Here is a 20,299-nt window from a genome sequence, read left to right as displayed (position 1 = left end):
CAGAGGGTGGAAGGTCTGGCTTCTGTAATTGCTTCTCTGCAGACATGGGCATTGGCAGGTTGATCCATACCTCCAGCATGCATATATCAACATAGCTATATATCTATATCTATCTATCTATCTATCTATCTATCTATCTATCTATCTATCTATTTGTATTTTTCCCCATCAGGGTTATCGATGGGGTTCAGTGCCAAAATTATGAATCCACTGCTCCTCCTGGAGGCCATTTTTTCCTTTTTTTTTTCCCTTTATATTTTTATTTGACAAGACAAAAGTGAAATTGAAAGAGATGGGGAGATAGAGGGAGGGAGAAAGATAGACGCCTTCAGATCTGCTTCAATGCTTATGAAGCATTCCCCTTGCAGGTGGGGAGCAGGGGCTCGAACCGGGGTCCTTGCACATGGTGATATGTGCACTTAACCTGGTATGCCACCACTCTGCCCCCACCTGTTTCTGTCTTTCCCTAGTGGGGCAGGGCTCTGGAGAGGTGAGTTTCCAGGACACATTGGTGAGGTCATCTGCCCAGGGAGTTCAGGATGAAATCACAGTAGCATTTGCCTTACCTTGCATTTTAGTTTTACATATATTTTATACTACAAAGCACATTATAATTATTGTTTTACACAGTCAATAGTAATTAACATCTATGTACTTGCCTTTTCTGCTTTCCTCACTGCATTTTTTTTAAAAAATAAAATTGGAACACAGCCACTTTGTAAGTTAAGTATACTGGTTAAAAATATATTTGAGAGGGTTGGGTGGTAGTGCAGCGGGTTGAGCGCATGTGGCACAAAGCGCAAGGACCAGCGTAAGCATCCCAGTTTGAGCCCCCGGCTCCCCACCTGCAGGGGAGTCACTTCATAGGCGGTGAAGCAGGTCTGCAGGTGTCTATCTTTCTCTCCTCATCTCTGTCTTCCCCTCCTCTCTCCATTTCTGTCCTGTCCAACAACAATCAACATCAACAATAACAATAATAACCACAACAAGGCTACAACAACAAGGGCAACAAGAGGTGGAAAAAATGGCCTCCAGGAGCAGTGGATTCATGGTGCAGGCACTGAGTCCCAGCAATAACCCTGGAGGAAAAAAAGAAGATATATATATATATAGTAAGGTTTTGACTAAATGGTCAGCAAAAAATCTATTATAATATAATTTTTATTTTAAAATTTTATTGTTATGTTTATTTATTTATTGGGTAAAAACAGTCAGAAATCAAGGGGAAAGGAGGTGATAGGGAGAGAGACAGAGAGACACATGTAGCACTGCTTCACCACTCCTGAAGCTTTCCTCCCTACAGGTGGGGACTGGGGGCTCAAACCCAGATCCTTGTGCACTGTCACTTGTGCACTCAGCCAGGTACACCACCACCTAGCCCTGTAAGATATATATTTTTAAAGATAGAGACAAAGAAGCAAAGAGTCAGAGAGATAGATAGATAGAGAGATCTCACACCTCTGAAGTTTCCTTTAATGCAGTGGGGCCCCAGGCTCAAACCTGAGTTCTACACATGGCAAAGCCACACAGTATCCAGCTGAGTTCATTTTGTCAGCTCTCTTCTTCTTCTAGCGTTTGCCCTTCTTCCGTAGCCAGTCAACAGGTCAGGTTGAAAGCTGTCAGGAGCTGCTTGTTGCTGGCTTTGAAAGTGACTGGGATCCATGTGGATTCAGTCGGCTAGGAAGGATCGTCAGTTTCCCCAATGAATGGGTACTCACGGGATGCACCACGAGAAGGTAGATACAATGCATCCCGTCAGCTCTCTAAGATTGTATAAAGCGGAAAAAAGACTTCCCTGTAGAGGTTAGGCAACAATACTGATTTCCCAATAAGGCACTGAATTAACTCAGTCTAATTCAAATACTGAGTGATATTTTGTAGTTTTGAAACACTGTTGACATTCAGCCCTTCAGCTGGTCATTTTAATGGCATGATGAATATTTTATTTTGTTTTCTTTTCTTTTCTAGTTTTGGGGTTTTTTTTTCTTTATTTTATGAATTTTTTAGACTGTATTGTTTAAAATTTAGGTATATGTACATGTATGTGTATATATATTGTTATTGATCACTTATGTACTTTTTCATGATGTCACTAAGATAAAGACATTAGAGTCATGGGAGGCAAGGAGCTGGATTATAATCATAACCATTACATTGACCTAGCCCCCTATGCTAGTTCAAGTTTCTGTCTTTATGCCTCAACCAGTGCCTAAAATAACTCATTTGCCCATAAAGATAAATGTGTCAAAATAAAATATATACCTGAAAACAAAATCACTTACAACTTTAAAACTATAATCTCCTCTTTTTTCTTCTTTTTATAACACTTTGTCACTAGATTTAAAAAAAAAAAAAAAAAGCAGGTCTGCCTATAGAAAATACAGTAAGTTTCTTCACCACTGGAGGGCTGGTCACAACCAAACCTTGCAAGAGTGAGGACACAAAGCCAGACAAAAATGATTTATCATGCTTATTCTAGTCTTTTCTTTCTATACACTAGACTGAGTTGAGTTTCTATAGCCAGTAGTTATCATTGTATATGCATGCAGATTTGTTAATGCCCGACTTTTAGAAAAGTTTAGGTGCAATAGACTCCAGGAGTATTCTGGGAACTTCTCAGTGGTGGAACCTAAAGTGTATTTAGTGGATAAACTACTTTACAGCCCCGAAGAGCAATTTAACAAAATAAACTTTTCAATTTTATAAGATTCATCATCTAGTACAAGGCACAGAGTAGGTGCTCAAAGTTTATTAAAGTTTATTGAATGAATGAATAAAAATATCCTCAGTCTCTAGTTCTCTCTCTTCAGTTCACCCAGGAGTCTCTGAACCCTGTACACAGTAATAACTGCACCACCTTCAGAATAGCAGTTTACTTCTGTTAAATTTGTAGTAGAGGAAGAAAAAGGATGATTAATCAGAAAGCATATTCTTTTTTTTTTTTTTTGCCTCCAGGGTTATCACTGGGGCTTGGTGCCTGCACTACGAATCCACTGTTCCTGGAGGTCATCATTTTTCCATTGCTGTTGCTGTTGCTTTTGTTGCTGTTGTTGGATAGGACAGAGAGAAATGGAGAGAGGATGGGGAAGACAGAGAGGGGGAAAGAAAGGGAGAAAGGGAAAGAAAGATAGACACCTGCAGATCTGCTTCACCTGCAGGTGGGGAGCCAGGGGCTCAAACCGGTATCCTTCCACCAGTCCTTGCGTTTCACTTCGCACTAGGCGCTTTTAACCCGGTGCGCCACCGCCTGGCCCCCGGAAAGCAAAGAATATTCTTAACCATGCTCCAAACTCTGTCCTACTTAGTTTACCTGAGATGAGTCGTTTGTGTAACCTCCAGCTCTACTAGCTCCAGGATCTGAGAATCCCTGCTATTCACAGTCTCTGTTGTTGAAAACAAGCTGTGATGGCTCTGAACACCCCTCCTGCATCCCTGTTCACCTCACCCAATTCTGAACAGACTAGAAACAGACTTTTTTTTTTTTTTTTTTTTTTACTGTTGTCTTTGGTGCAGGGACTTTGAGCCTGCCTGATTTCACCTCTCCTGGAAGATTATTTTTCTCCTTTCAATCTCAAAGACAGAGAAGGACAGAGAGACAGAAGGAGAAACACAGTACTGCTTGCTGCAGGGTTCGTGGAACTCTCTTGGTACTGTGCATGGCACTTCGATGTGGTACTGAGGATTGGAACTCAGCTCCTTGCATATAGTGAAGTGTGCAGTCCTACTAGATGAATTATCTCATGACCCAGAAATAAACTTATGGGCAAGAAAGGGATAATGGGGAAGTTGGGCGGTAGCACAGCGGGTTAAGTGCACGTGGCGCAAAGCGCAAGGACCGGCATAAAGATCCCGGTTCAAGCCCCCAGCTCTCCACCTGCAGGGGAGTCACTTCACAAGCGGTGAAGCAGGTCTGCAGGTGTCTATCTTTCTCTCCCCCTCTCTGTCTTCCCCTCCTCTCTCCATTTCTCTGTATCCTATCCAACAACGACGACATCAATAACAACAATAATAACTACAACAATAAAACAACAAGGGGTACAAAAGGGAATAAATAAATAAATATAAAAAAAGGAAAGGGATAATGATAAATAATCAAACTCGCTCAGGAATCTGAGCCAGATTACAGAAACAGCAGTCAGGGTTTGTGGACTACCACTGAGAACTCACATCCGATTGTATTGAGGTTGGTGCCAGTTTAAGTCAATGTCTAGTTTGACTAAAGTTAACTTGAGAACAAAATTATAAATAATCAGAGGAAGTCAATGTCTACAAAAGAAAGGAATCAGACATGCTTTAAAAAGCAAGGAGAGGAATAGAAAGAAAAAAGAGGAAATGAAAGAGAAAAAGGATCAGAGTCAAGGGACAGAGACCCACTAAACTTTCTGGTTCCCAGTTGAAGTGGCTTTGGTGTCCCGTGACATCTGGACTTTGCTTGCTGCTTCTGGATGTCAGTGAGACCTGCCTACTTTTACCTTCACAGCTAACTCCTCTTTTTAATCTGAGTTCATTAGAAAGAGCATTCCTAGCAGCCAACAATCTCTGACTCGTGGACTTCCCTCTCCCCAGTGCCTTTTGGCAGTCTTTCTCTCTCTTTCCTGTGAGGAAAGAAAGTAATCTGAAAAACTCACACTACCAGATGGTTCATGGACTTGTCTAGATTATGTATTTATTTATAGCCTTGGGGTTGTTACTGAGGCTCAGTGTCTGCATGACTCTACCTTTTTCAGCAACTGTTTAGTTTCTTTCAGTTGATGGTGAGAGACACAGGGGCAGAGGCAGACAGAATGAAGGAAAGGCATCTGTAGCACTGCTTCACCACATATGATGCTCCCCCAGCCCTGCAGGTGGGGAGTGGGGACTTGAATATAATAAATAACATGTGCATTCTACTGAAAGAGCCACCACCTGAACCCTCTAATATAATTATTTTCATTCGATGGAAAGAAAATTCAGAGCACCACTCCACCATTTTCGATCTTCCATTTAATCCATCAATTAATTAATTAATTTTGATCATCTTCACTTGAAAGTGCTGTAGTGCCCGAGGTCAAAGCCAGAGCCTCATGCACACATGCGCTCTACCACTGAGCTACCTCCTTGGCCCTGACAATCTAGTATCATGTTTAGAAAACACTACAGTGAGGGGCCAGGTGGTGGCGCACCCAGTTAAGGGAACATAGTACTAAGCTCAAGGACCCACACAAGGATTCGGGTTCGAGCTCCCAGCTCCCCATCTGCAGGGGGGACGCTTCACAAGCAGTGAAGCAGGTCTGCAGATGTCTATCTTTCTCTCCCCCTCTCTGTCTCCTCCTCCCCTCTCAATTTCTCTCTGTTCTATCCAGTGAAATAGAGAAAATGGCCCCCAGGAGCAAGTAGATTCATAGTGCCAGCACTGAGCGCCAGTGATAACCCTGGAGGCAAAGAAACAAAAAATGCTACAATGAGAAGACCACACTTACCTCCAAGGGATAACAGATACCATTGTTGTCACTAGTTGGTGTATGTTTTTTTTTTTTTTTTTTTTTTGGTCAGGTTTCTCCTAACATCAGCCTACAAGTCCATGGCCTTACTTTCACTGTGTGCTGTTCATAAAGCCCATTTTTCAATGAAGACACAAAAGGAGTAGAATATCTTTGCATCAGTGTGTGTAGCTGTCAAAACCCTCATTACCTTTGGTCTGGCTTAACACTGGATTAAACCTAGGCCCAACTGGATATAAGCTGTCAGTGGCCGTCCACAACCCCTGACTGTTGTTTCTGTAACTTGACTCAGATTCCTAAGAGAGTTTGATTGGTTTTTGGTCATAAAGCTGTCAAAACCCATTGGCTCCAACTGGTGAGACAGGTCATCAGTAGAGCCCAGGACTTGCATGCATGAGGTCCCAGGTTCAGTCCCCAGCACTGCATATGTAAATCTTTTTAGAAAAATTTTAAATAAAATAAACCCACTGGTCTCAGAGGAGTATACTCTGCAAAATTGTTATTTCCTTAGAAAAGAGGGCACTCTGGGTGTTGGCTAGATAGTATACTGGTTATGCAAAGTCTCTCATTCCTGAGGCTCCAAAGTCCCAGATTCAATCCCCCACACCACCACGAGCCAGAACTGAGCAGTGCTCTGATAAAAAGAAAGAAGAAGGGAGTCGGGCTGTAGCGCGGCAGGTTAAGTGCAGGACCGGCATAAGGATCCCAGTTCGAGCCCCGGATCCCCACCTGCAGGGGAGTTGCTTCACAGGCGGTGAAGCAGGTCTGCAGGTGTCTATCTTTCTCTCCTTCTCTCTGTCTTCCTCCTCCTCTCTCCATTTCTCTCTGTCCTATCCAACAATAATGACAACAACAATAACTACAACAATAAAACAACAAGGGCAACAAAAGGAATAAATAAATAAATAAAAAGATAAAAAAGGAAAGAAGAAAGAAAGAAAGAAAGAAAGAAAGAAAGAAAGAAAGAAGAGGGGCACTCTCACAGATTTGATGTAAGGCCAATGATGGGCTATTAATAGAAGCTCCTAAATACAGGACTGCCCATAAATACTATTTTAGAAAAATTATTTTCATACACAGAGGACTGCCTTTTCTCACAGTCTAATAATAACATTTCCCTTTTCAATGTCTTTAGAGAAAAGAGTAGTAATCAGAATATTCAAAATTATATATTAAAATAAAATAAAATTATGTTTAGAACCTGTTGTTTCTGTACCTGTCTTCTGGTACAATAGCATGATTTCCCAAAAATTCTGTTTTTTACAGAATGAGTCATTATTGATGTAGACATCAGCTGAATCACCCACACATCAATCAATATATTGCCTTCTTTTTCTTCTATATGTTTGCCTTTATACTAAAAATGACAGTAGGAAGTTTTTACTTAGTACTGCTTCTTTTTAGCTGTTTTATTTGGTTCACAGGTAATACTGTAAAGCCATCATTCACTTCGTGCTAGTTCAGATTCCTGTTCATCACATGGGCCAGAGACTTTACTCAAGCCTATTGCCTTCCACACAGGAGATAAACAGAAAGTCCAGAAAATGAAAGGAAACTTTTTCTGGCCTGGAAGAAGATCAGGCTTTGAATGCTGGGAATAAATTTATAAGAGTTGACTCTCCCAGGTCCCACTCCCAGTTCCACACCTGCAGGAAGGAAGCGTCACAAGCAGTAGAGCAGTGCTGCAGGTGCCTTTCTCTCCCCTCATCTCTCCCTATTTCTTTCTGTCTTTATATGCAAAAGAAAAAAAATGGCTGTCAGGAGTGGTGAAATGATCCTGCAGGCACTGAGCCCTAGCAATCACCTTGGTGAAAATACACAAACAAATATAATTAAACAAACAAACAAAAAAGGGAACTAACCTAAAGTTCCTAAAGTTATTTGATTTTCTTGTCTCAACAAAGATGAAGAATCTAATTTATCCCCTTTTTAAGTATAATCACCTAAGGTGGTGAGTATATTAATATATTTTAGCATATTATTTTATTGGGCAGTGGTTCCCCATGACTTCCAAGAAAGAACTGCAGGTAGAAAGGAACAAAATAGTACTTGGGACCAGTGTCATTTGAGGGAATTAGACAGGAAGGAGGAGGTTGATCTGGAAGTCAAAAGAACCAAATATTAGTCTCTGTAATATCACCAGAGTTTATTAATTCTCTTATTTATTTGACTTCCTAGTGCCTCTAATGCCTCTAATGTCTTCCTATGACTGGAACACGTGCTAAGACTCATTAACCTTATCATTATTATTAATTTTTGGTGTCACTATATCTTTCCATTATTATGTATTTAACCATTCACTGTTCAGTACTTATGGTATACTAAACGCATTGACAACCATCAGTTGCCTTAATATTTTCTGTTCTGCCTAAATTGATGAAGAAAGTTACCAAGAAGACTTGGATTTATTATGTGCTGTTTCTAACAGAACTCAGAGAAGTAATTAGTCGTAGATAATATCTTCTGTCTAAACTGTGCTACTGAATCCAGGTAATTACCATTCTCAAAAAACTAAGTTGCCCTTGTAAATTAATCTTTTTAAGGTATTTGTGTGACAGGCTCATAGTCTACCTGCTCATTGAAACACATAGTCTACTGAAATCACAGTTTAGTATTGTTAGCTTTTAAAAAATAGAAATCATTTCAGTGCTTGGAAAAAAATATGATGAACATGATTGTATGTGGAAATTTCCAGATCAGACGTATTAGAGATATAAGAGGCAGAAGAGTCGCTTTTTTACATGCTTTGCCATTTTGTTGTGCAAGTTATATTTCATATTTTTAACTGGTAACATTAATAGTAATTAATGAAAAGATGAGACATTATTTTACCATTTACCAACTACTTAACCCCTTTATAGCTTTGTACCATTTTCCAGTAAACACACTGTCAGTTTACCAGAAGTCTTTGTGATATAAGGAAAGAATTCTGGGAGCCAGGTGGTGGTACACCTGGTTGAGCACACAGGTTACAATGTGCAAGGATCTAAGTTTGAGCCTCTGGTCTCCCCTTGCAGGGGGAAAGCTTTGCAAGTGGTGAAGCAGTGCTGCAGGTGTCTGTTTCTCCCCACCCCCTTCCCTCATGATTTCTGGTTGTCTTTATCCAATAAAGATAATTTAAAAAAGAAAAAAGAATTCTAGATTTCCTCTCAGGGGCAACATATTCCAAGAGTAGATTGAAACATAAAAATCTCATTTCTGGTGAAAAATGATCAACTTTCATATGGCTCAAACTGTAGAGCCATGAATTTGAATTTCCATCCCGTTAGTTTTCATGTCAGCACAGGGTAATGACTTAACTTCTGAGCTTTGATTTGTGAAGTGAAAAGAAAACCTACTTTGTCAGAGAGGTTTGGTAATGATAAACAGTGTTTGGCAATAATAAATGTTCCAGAATTAGTTAATGACATATTATTATCATTGCTGTATGTAACATAGAGTTTCTTCACTTTTCCTCCATATATGGCAATAGTGACCATTGCTGTGGATATAGAAGAATGGAAAATGTTGGCTAAGCAAGAATAATTTTGAACGCTCCAAGTTCTTCCAATCCTATCTTGTATGCTCTGGGATATCCTAGTAAGGTCACAGATAGTGTTTGACACATGTTCAGCAGAATATCTAAATAGGAAATGTACTGAAGCAAAATCAAGAACATTTTTTTTAATCCAAGTACTGAGCAAACATTCTAAACTTTTGGCAGAAGAATTGGACTGCCTGAATCCCTGTGACTCTTTTGAGTTATTAACACTGACTCATTTTGCCAGATTTGGGGCCGTTGCTTATTTACATATCATGCCGTGTGTGAGAGGCTTTCAAGGCTTGATGGCCTTTTTTGAAAATGTATCACCGTGGAACAGAGCAGGGCAAAGGAGGACGCCATCTTATCCTCCGTGTAGCACCCACACACTGTGACTGTTCAATGCTGACAGTAAAAGGGCATTGTCGCAGGACCTGGAACTTGGCTCCCATCTGCTCTGCCAGAAGCCACGACAAGTTGTACGACCGTAGTAATTCGCAGCTGTTTATGATCCTTTTTGATGAGGGAGGTGTGGAAGGCTATCTTTACATGCCTTGCCCAGAATGATTCCATGAATCATTCTGGTCAAGCCATTCATGCAAGTATTAAAAAAATAAATAAAACAACCAGTTGATCCTAAAGTTGTGATTAGCAGGTCTTGAATTAGTGCCTGCTTTTCCTGACATTCCCAGTATCTGAGATAGACTTGATTTCCCCTGGACTCTACCCCATCTCCCCTCCTGTGTCCTCCCTCACTGCAGGCCACAGCCCTGCAAACCCTCTCTCCACCCACACTCAATATTTTGACTTCAGAGGAAACTTACAGAAGAGCACCTGTGAACATAATTAAGAAGACATATTTTTAGCACATGTTTCTCTCCTTTTTGTCACGGCTCCATTATGTGACTTCAATTAGGGACTTTGATCACTCATTTGCATCGAGCTCTGGAAAACCCTTTCATTTGCCCATTCAAACTGACTTCAGGTTTTAGTTAATTATCACTTCCTGACAGCCAGAAGGTCAGGCTATTTCCTTTTGTTTCACACAGCAGTTAATCGTCTCATTTAGGGTGGTAGAAAAATGAATAATTAAACTTATGCCATTTTCATATTTCAGGTAATAAGAGGCCCTACGATCCCAGGGGGGGCGTAGGAGAAGGCAGCAAAGTGTTGAAGACTGCTTCCTGCAAACATGTGAGTCTCTCTTCTGATCTCAAGGTTACGACAATTCAGCTAAAAGCACACTTCCTCTAAATCAGGGGTGGGGGACATCCAGGCCACAAGTCAGATAAGGCCCTCAAAATCATTTAACTTGCCCTGCCAAGACAACTGGGTTTTTTCTTTCCACAGCAACACTGAGTGCTAATTTTTAAGTTGATGATATAGTATGGCCTGCAAATTACGTTATGAATATCCAAATGGTCCTTAGCAGGTAAAAGGCACCCCTTCTCTAAGTGCAAACGAAACAAAATGATAATTACTGGAGGTAATAATAGTGAGCTCAGGGGACTAGGCATTAAATGCATGTGTGAATTTCAAGTTTTTCTAAGAGTGCCTGCCACATAGTATAGGCTCAATTAATTATGTTAACTATGTTAGTTATTAGGATTATTTAATGATCACGTTAAAATATTTATGTATAATATTTGCTGAGAGAGAGAGAGAGAGGAAGAGGAGAGATAAACCAGAGTACTTGACGCCACCATAAGGGATGCCAAGGATTAAACCTGTAGCTGCTGGTAGCTTGACCATCCAAGTTCCACACTCTAACAGGCTGGGCTATCTCTCTGGCCCAAATGAGCACTTTCATTATGATCTGACACAAGTCACCTTCCAAATGTGGTGTGTATCAGAACCGGAGACCCAGAATGGAAAATGAAAACTCTGATGCACTGGGGTAATTACTTGATCACAGACACTGATTATATGCAAAGGAAGTGGAAACCATTGCTCGGAACTGAATTTGAAAGGTTATTTTGTCAGTGCTCTCCTCAAAGCTGTCATTTGGCAAATACTAGTTGGATTTTAGTAGGGAAAATATTTTGCCCCATTAAGAAAGGTTCTGGTAAGAAGCAGCTTTAGAACAACTTCTGGAAGAATCAAAATGACAGGAGAAAGTGAGTGAAATAGTACTGATTGAAAGCGGGACTGGAAGTACTGATATCTCTTGAAAGAACAGGCCATGAACTGATGCTTAATGTGAAAAGTGCAGTTCTGTAACTAGTTCATATAAATTTCCGACTTTAGTAGTAGTGGGAAATGCTTTCGATGTCATCTTCTCTTTCTCTTTAATTTTTAAAATTATCTTTATTTATTTATTGGATAGGGATAGCCAGAAATTGAGAGGGAAGGGGGTGATAGAGAGGGAGAGAGACAGACACCTGCAGCACTGCTTCCCCATTTGCAAAGCTTTCCCCCTACAGGTGGGGAATGGAGACTTGAACCTGGATCCCTGTGCACTGTAACATGTGCACTCAGTAAGGTGCGCCACCACCCAGCCCCTCTATGTAATCTTCTAAAGAATAATAAAAATAAAATTAAATCAGCGCTCAGGTGGTGGTGCTCGTTACAATGCTCAAGGACCAGGGTTCAAGCCGCTAGTCCTCACCTGCAGGGGGAAAGCTTTACAAGTGGGAAAGCGGTGCTGTAGGTGCCTCTCTGTATCTCCCTTCCTCATGATTTCTGGCTGTCTCTATCAAATCAATAAAGATAATAAAAAAAGAGTTCTAAAAATCGTCCAATAATGATGCAGTTAGCAAGTTTTCTCGTTTTTCACTGAAAAGCACATGAACATTTGAAAGTTAGATCTAGATAAGAAATTAGATACTCTTTTATCCTCTTATAAAAATGAAACGGGGGGGCGAGTCGGGCGGTAGCACAACGGGTTAAATTAAGCACAAGGACCAGCGTGGGGAGTCCCTGGCTCCCCACTTGCAGGGGAGTCGCCTCACAAGCGGTGAAGCAGGTCTGCAGGTGTCTGTCTTTCTCTCCCCCTCTGTCTTCCCCTCCTTTCTTCATTTCTCTCTGTCCTATCCGACAACGATGACATCAATAACAACAACAAGGGCAACAAAAGGGAATAAATATTTTTTTTAATTCTTTTTTAAAAAATGAAACCGGGGACCAGGCAGTAGCATACCCAGTTAAGCGCACATAGAACTAAGTGCAAGCACCTGATCTAGGATGTGGGTTCCAGCTCCTGCTTACTACCTGCAAGTGGGAAACTTTCACCTGTGGTGAAGCAGGTCTGCAGGTGTCTTTCTCACTCCCTTTCTATCTCCCCTCGCCTCAATTTCTGTGTCCTGACCCATAAAATGGAAAAAAATCGGCCATCAGGAGCAGTGGGATTCAGAGTGCTGGCACCAAGCTCCAGCGATAACCCTGGAGGCAATATATATTAATAATAATAAAAGAACCAGGCCAAGATAGTAAGCAGTTTCCAAAAGCCCCGCAACCGATGTATCATCGCTTATTAGAAGGCAACTGCTGGGGGGTTGGGTGGTGGTGCAGAGGGTTAAAGGCACATGGTTCGCAGGCACCAGGACCGGCGTAAGGATCCCGGTTCGAGCCCCCGGCTCCCCACCTGCAAAAGGGTCGCTTCAAAGGCAGTGAAGCAGGTCTGCAGGTGTCTATCTTTCTCTCCCCTTCTCTGTCTTCCCCTCCTCTCTCCATTTCTCTCTGTCCTATCCAGCAACGACGACATCAACAACAACAATAATAACAACAAGGGCAACAAAAGTGAAAATTAAAAATAAAAAAAAGGTAACTGTTTTGACTCCTGCTTTTTGTGTGTTACCAGAAGATCTTCAAAGACTATTTTATTGGCATAAAAGATTTGGTACTTTATATATATGTTTTTTTTTCTTTCTAAAGTCAACTTCTCTTTTATTGGATAAATCCCTGTTCCAATATTTCTCCTTCCTGGGTATCTTTTTCCTGCTTGTGAAGTTAAATAATTAGCCCTGAGGGAGCCCTTGTGCTGAAGATGCCCTAACTCTGGAGTGTGAGTTGCTTAGTGGAAATGCTCTCTTGGATAGAGCGCTGCTTTGCCATTCGAATGACCCAGGATCTAGCACTTCCCTCTATAACACTGAAGAAAGCTTCAGGGGGCAAGCTGTGGCACACCTGGTTAAGTGCACATAGTACTAAGTGCAAGGACCCAAGTTCGAGCCCCCAATCCCTACCTGTAGGGGGAAAGCTTCACAAGCAGTGAAGCAGGTCTGCAGGTGTCTTATCTTTCTCTTCCCCTCTCTACCTCGCCCCCTCCCTCTCAATTTCTCTCCGTCCCATCCTATAAAATGGAAAAAAATGGCCTCCAGGAGCAATGGATTTATAGTGCCAGCACCAAGCCCCAGCGATAATCCTAGAGGCAAAAAGAAATAAAAAAGAAAGAAAGAAAAGAAAAAAAGTTTCAGTGCTTTGGTCTCTTTTTTATTCTCTTGCTTTTCCTCCCTCCTGGGCATATACACTTCAGGCCCGGTTCCCTGTCTCCAGGGCATCCTTCTCTCTCTCTTCGCTGCCTTTTCCTCCAGACCTCTCTGCATACTGTGAACTCATGCTGGGGAGGGGGTGCCCCAACTATGTAGGAAGGGAACTACTGCTAATGGTCTCTCACTATCTCAGTGTCCAGGCTCAGGAACAGGAAGTCTTGTTCTGGTCATGGGGGAACTACAAGTTTAATTAACAGAAATGCAAACAATTGTGCTTTATTAAAGTGCACACAGGGCAAGGATGTTTGCAATTGAGAATCTCTGGAAGGCCATAATCTTTAACATAACTCAATGAAGTGCTCAGTGTGTTTGCATTCTGGTGTTGTTTCATTAAACATAGACCAATTAAAAGATCTAGCTGGATGTTTGGCATGGTTATATTTCTATCTTAAAATTGGGTCAGGTAGAAATGTAGTAAGTGGGGACCCTGTACGGTAGCGCAGCAGGTTAGCACACGTGGAGCAAAGCACAAGGACCGGCATAGGGATTCTGGTTCGAGGCCTCGGCTTCCCACCTGCAGGGGAGTCATTTCACAGGCGGTGAAGCAGGTCTGCAGGTGTCTGTCTTTCTCTCTCCCTCTGTGTCTTCCCCTCCTCTCTCCATTTCTCTCTGTCCTATATAACAATGACGACAACAGTAACTACAACAACAATGAAAAACAACAAGGACAACAAAAGGGAAAATAAATATTAAAAAAATAAAGAAAAAAGAAATGTAATAAGTGGTAAACTTTTTAAGCGCAATTCTGTCTCTCACATCCCATAAATGCCTATTTTCTCCTGTAAACTTCTAGTTAGAACTTTGGCCCTTTTTCTTTTGCAGCCATCCGATGTTGTATTATCGCCTCAGCTAATCAGATACTCACTCTTTGATATTACTGTGTATTCTGATATTATATGTAAGTCCTGTGGAGTTCCTAAGTGACCATGAATGGAGACACTAATTGGATTTTTCTAATTCTATGCATTCATTTAATTCATTTTTCTTTCTATTTATTTATTTATTTTGATAGGACAGAGAGAACTTCAGATGGGAAGGAGAGATAGAGAAGGAAAGAGAGAGGCATCTACAGCACTGCTTCACTGCTAGTGAAGCTTCCTCCCACAGGTGGGAATGAAGGACTTGAACCTGGGTCCTTGTGCCTTGTAAGGTGTGTGCTCAACCCAGTGCACCGCCACTCAAGCCCTTACCGGTGTTTCTTAGCTTAGAATTTTTTAAACCTGGTTTTGAGATTTTCTGGTGTTAAGTGACTCAGTTATGCGTAGGATGTCAATTATTTGTCAGGGAGTTGGAGGTGCTGAAGAGAGCATGCTGAATGAAAATACTTGTGGCCCAGCCCTCGTGGAGTTTACATTCCAGTTGCTCAGATAAATAATAATCAAATGACCACACCATGAATATTTGATCAAAATGATAAAAGAAGTATATAAATAATTAACAGGACCTACCAAGATTATTGGTGGGGGCTGCTGCCCACATAATGAATCAACTTTTACTAGTGGCCTATTTTTCCTCCTCCTTTTTTTCTCTCTTTCATTTTTTTTTTTGATAGAGACAGAGAGAAATTGAGACTTGAGAAGGAGAGGGAGAGCAGAAAGATAGATACTTGCGGGAGTCGAGCGGTAGAGCAGCAGGTTAAGCACAGGTGGCACAAAGCAAGGACCGGCGTAAGGCCCGGTTCAAGCCCCCGGCTCCCCACCTGCAGGGGAGTCGTTTCACAAGCGGTGAAGTAGGTCAGATGACTCTTTCTCTCTCCTCCTCTTTCTCTCTTCCCCTCCTCTCTCCATTTCTCTCTGTCCTAGCCAACAGTGACATCAATAATAATAACTACAACAATAAAACAACAAACAACAAAAGGAAATAAATAACTTATTTAAAAGAGAGAGAGATACTTGCCGTCCTGCTCTGCCATTTGTAGAGTTTCTTCCTTATGGGTAGGGACAGGGGGCTTGAATGGATTCTCATGCATGGTCCATGTGCGTTCTACCAGATGTGCCACTGCCCACCAGCCCCAGCCCCATGGTGATTTTTATCAACTGCAATTCTTTTTTTTTTTTATTTTACTATTTATTTATTTTCCCTTTTGTTGCCCTTGTTTTTTTTTTTATTGTTGTTGTTGTTATTGTTGTCGTTGTTGGATAGGACAGAGAGAAATGGAGAGAGAAGGGAAAGACAGAGAGGGGGAGAGAAAGATAGACACCTGCGTAATTGCTTCACCGCTTGTGAAGCAACCTCCCTTCAGGTGGGGAGCTGGGGGCTCAAACCAGGATCCTTACGCCGGTCCTTGTGCTTTGCGCCACCTGCGCTTAACCAGCGGCACTACTGCCCATCAACTGCAATTCTTTCTGTGAAAGCCTACTTAAACTATTTTTTTTTAAGGTAAGGACTGAAATAACTCACTTGGATAGTGTGTTGTTTTGCCATGTGCATGACCTAGGTTCGAGCCTGGCACCAGAGCACTGAAGCTTTTGAGCTTCCATGCTGTAGTAGCCTGCTTCTCTCTCTCTCTTTCTCTCTCTCTCTCTCTCTCTGCCTCCCTCCTTCCTTCTCTTTCCCTTCTCCTCTCCCTCCTTCTCCCTCTCCCTCTCCCCACCCCCTCCCCTCTCCCCTTCCTCTCCCCCTCCTTCTTACCACCCCCTCCCTTTTCCCTCCCCCAAGTCCTGCATGTAAAATGTAAATGTCTCATCATATGTAAAATATCTTTTACACCCAAGTGTAAAACAATCCTGCATGTAAAATGCCTTTTACACCCAAGTGCGAATCAGTCCTGCATGTAAATGTAAATGTACAGTCCTGCATGTAAAATGAAATCTGATATGCAAGTGGACCCAAGTTATTGTCTGGAATCGGAGCTCCAGGACACATTGGTGGGGTTGTCTGTCCAGGGAAGTCTGGTTGGCATCATGGTAGCATCTGGAACCTGGTGGCTGAAAAGAGAGTGAATATATAAAGCCAAACAAATTGTTGACTAATCATGAACCTAAAGGCTGGAATAGTGCAGATGAAGAGTTGGGGGGGTGTCTCCATTTTGTAGGTGGTTAGTAGCATGTTTTAGTTATATTCCAAAGGGCCTGTGGCTATACTAGTTTTTTTTCCCCCTGAGCCTGAAATCTGATATGCAGGTGGATCCAAGTTATTGTCTGGGGAGATGATGTCAGAAAGCTGGCTCAGGAAAGAGTGTAGCTCCCAGAGGATATGATCATCTTTAGAGTCAGTCCTGTGATTTCATTTCTGTTCTCTCCTCTAAATTTCTCACCTCTGGCTATCTAATTTGCTAAGTGCATATCTCAGGACCATGCAGACTTTGCCTTCCATTGGCAGATTTCTGAGAGTAGGTACAATTCTCCCCTCTTTGGATAATTCATGATTCAGATGTTAAAATGAAAACCAGTTCTTCTTCTAGCGTTTGCCCTTCTTCCGTAGCCAGTCAACAGCGTCAGGTTGAGCTTAATGTAAAGTTTCGAGACCTCCTTTGAATCTGGAGAGGTGGCAGTCGTTGACTATGTGGGTCATTGTCTGGAGCCGCAGGGGCAGTTCGGGTCGTCTCTGGCTCCCCAGCGATGGAACATAGCGGCGCACTGGCCAATCATAACGTGCTAGGTCAAAGCCGGGTTGACGCTTGCAGGGGTCTGTGATGAGGTGTTTGTTCTTTACCTCAGCTGACTGCCAACTCTGTTTCCGAGAGACTGGAACAGAGAAGTTCAGTGTAGGCATAAGGGACCAGATTGGGTGACGAGACGTCAAGCGTTGGACAGGGTGGGCGAAGATATCCGCGTATATTGGCAGGTCCTGTCGAGCATAGACGTGGGAAATGAACTTAGATGATGCCGCATCCTGACGAATATCTGGTGGGGCGATGTTGCTAAGAACTGGCAGCCATGGAACCGGGGTGGAACGGATGGTTCCAGAAATTATCCTCATGGAGGAGTATAATTTGGAATCGACCAAGTGGACAGGGGGGCTACGGAACCATACTGGGGCACAGTATTCTGCAGTGGAATAGCATAATGCCAGAGAGGATGATCGCAGTGTGGAAGCGCTCGCGCCCCATGAGGAGCTGGCCAGTCTTGCAATGATGTTATTCCTCGCGCCCACCTTTGCTGCAGTTTTTATGAGATGTTCATGAAATGACAGAGTGCGATCGAGAGTAACGCCAAGATAGACTGGCTGGGCTTCATGCCGGATTCTCATTTCACCAAGCTGCACATTAAGCACATGCGAGGCCAAGGCATGGTGTAGATGGAAAACAGATGATACGTTTTTGCAGTGCTAGGGATTAGTCGCCATTTTTTACAGTAATCAGATATCAGAGACATGTCTTTCATGAGTGTTTCCTCGAGGATGTCGAACTTGGAGTTGCACAGCAGATGTCATCGGCGTAGATGAACTTCCTTGAAGAAGTTTCTGGGAGGTCATTGATGTAAATATTAAATAGCGTAGGAGCCAGAACAGAGCCCTGGGGGAGGCCATTTGAGACAAGTCTCCATCTGCTAGACTTGTCACCCAGATGCACCCGGAATCTTCTGTTTTGGAGAAGAAACGATATAGTGTTGGCCACCCATGGAGGAAAGCATCTTGAGATCTTGACTAGGAGACCACGGTGCCAGACCGTGTCATAGGCTGCTGTGAGATCAACAAAGACAGCACCCGTCTTTAAATTCTTCTGGAATCCATTTTCAATGTAAGTTGAGAGGGCCAGGGCTTGTTCGCCAGGTAGATCTTCCTGGGCGGAAACCAGCTTGGGCGGGTGATAGGGATTTCTCTGTAAGATGAGAAATACGTGACAGAAGCAGCCTCTCAAGGAGAGGAGAGAAATTGGTCTATAGCTGGCCGCCAGTGTTGGGTCTTTCTTTGGTTTCAAAACCGCTATAATCTTCGCACGACACCAAACTTTGGGCGTAGACTCAGATTCCAAGATGTGGGACAGGAATGCAGCGAGCCACTTCTTTGCCGCGGGACCCAGGTTAAGAATGAGTTCTGGGGTGATGTTATCATAGCCAGCAGCCGTTCCCGGTTTAACCCTCTTCAAAGCGTCTTCCAGTTCAGACAGTGTAAAGGGAGAGAGTTTTGGAGATGGACAAGATAACTGGAAGTGGGATGACCACTCATGGGAAATTTCTCTTTTCCAGACTGGGTCGATCTTAGCACATCCAACTTGAGTTGAAAACCAGTGTAAACTTTACAGTGTGTCTGTTAGCTCAATTGCAGTCTCAGCTGAATAAAAATCACCTGTTGATAGTACTTGCATTTTTTGTACTTCCTAGAGGACAGAATTGGGAAGAGAACACCATAAAAAGGGTGTTTCTAGATGTTTGGAGTCCTGGAACTACGCAGTGGCAGACTTGGTTGAGTCCACACATTGCAGTGTCCCAGGACCTGGATTCAAGCCCCCAGTTGCCACCTACATAGCAGGGCAGCTGTGTGAGTGGCGAAACGGTTCTGCAGGAGTCTCTCTCCCTCTCTCTCCCTCTTGCTTCACAACTTCTCTCTGTCTCTATTTAAAATAAATATATAAATAAAAAGATTTTTAAAAGTTTGGAGCACTTGTTATGGAGGTTTTGTGTTTTTTCGTTTATTTTTGTTATAACTCAAAGGTCTGGCTTCTGGCAGTGCTGGGGGATTGAACCTGGGACATTTGGTACCTTGGGTGTAAAAGGCATTTTACATAACCATTATACTATCTCTCCTCAGCCTGATGTCAAGTTCTAAAATGCCTTTTTGCAGTGGCCTTGGAGGTGGTGCAGTGAATAAAATATTGGACTGGGTCAGGGGTGGATAGCATAATGGTTATGCAAAAAGACTCTCAGGCTCCATAGTCTCAGGCTCCAAAGTCCCAGGTTCAATCCCCTGCACTACCATAAGCCGGAGCTGAACAGTGCTCTGGTGAAAAAAATAAAGTAAAATAAAAATGTTGGACTGTCAAACATCAGATCCCAAGTTTGATCTCTGGCATCAAATCTGCCAAAGTGATGTGCTAGTTCTCCTTGCATCTGCTCCTCCTACTCCTTGCCCTTCTTTTTCTCACTCTCTCTATATATCAAAAATAAATAAGTCTTTATTAAAATCCCTGCTTGCATCCTTCTTTGTCATTGCAACCCCAATTTCCATTCACTGTCACCAAATCATGTATCAACTATTACACTATACCAGCTAGTCTCAACCCCGGATATACATTAACATTCACTAAAGGACTTAAACTACTGATGTCTACTCCTCTGCCGGTTAGATTCTCTGGGACTGAGATAAATAACTCAAGGTGGGGGGGAAGCCCCAGATAATTTTGATATTCATCAAGAATAGGGATCTGGAAGGTCTTGCCTGGGGAGACAACATTGTGATTTCTGCATCAGAAATCCTAGGTTCAATTCCCCCACAAGACCATAAGCCAGAGTTGAGCTGTGCTGTAACAACAACAACAACAAACAAAAAAAAAACATGGAGGGAGTGGTGGTGGAATCTGCGACCAAAATGATAGCTTACTGGATAGGGTACCTGAATTGTCCTACCCAAGTCCAGGTTCAATTTCCGGAAGGCACAGGAGATGCTATAACATGAGTGAAGCTTCAGTACTATGGGCTTTTTTTTTTAATACTTATTTATTTATTTATTTATTTAGTTTTCCTTTTTTTTTTTTGCCCTTGTTGTTTTTTATTATTGCTGTAGTTATTGTTGTTGTTATTGATTATGTCCTTGTTGGATAGGACAGAGAGACATGGAGAGAGGAGGGGAAGACAGAGAGGAGAGAAAGACAGACACCTGCAGTCCTACTTCACCGCCTGTGAAGAAACTCCCCTGCAGACAGGGAGCCA

General features: G+C 42.4%; 1 long non-coding RNA gene across 1 annotated transcript; it reads left to right on the top strand.

Annotated features, from left to right (window-relative positions):
* The first annotated feature begins 10,047 nt into the window (after positions 1-10,047).
* Positions 10,048-19,042, top strand: LOC132539325 (uncharacterized). Its single transcript, XR_009550574.1, has 2 exons — positions 10,048-10,194; positions 18,755-19,042. It is a non-coding gene; the product is annotated as an uncharacterized LOC132539325 (long non-coding RNA).
* Positions 19,043-20,299: the final 1,257 nt, after the last annotated feature.

This window comes from Erinaceus europaeus, chromosome 7 (assembly GCF_950295315.1).
Source record: "Erinaceus europaeus chromosome 7, mEriEur2.1, whole genome shotgun sequence".
Classification (NCBI taxonomy): Eukaryota; Metazoa; Chordata; class Mammalia; order Eulipotyphla; family Erinaceidae; genus Erinaceus; species Erinaceus europaeus.
Note: the sequence above shows the minus strand (reverse complement) of the source record. Positions and strands in the feature narration are given on the sequence as shown.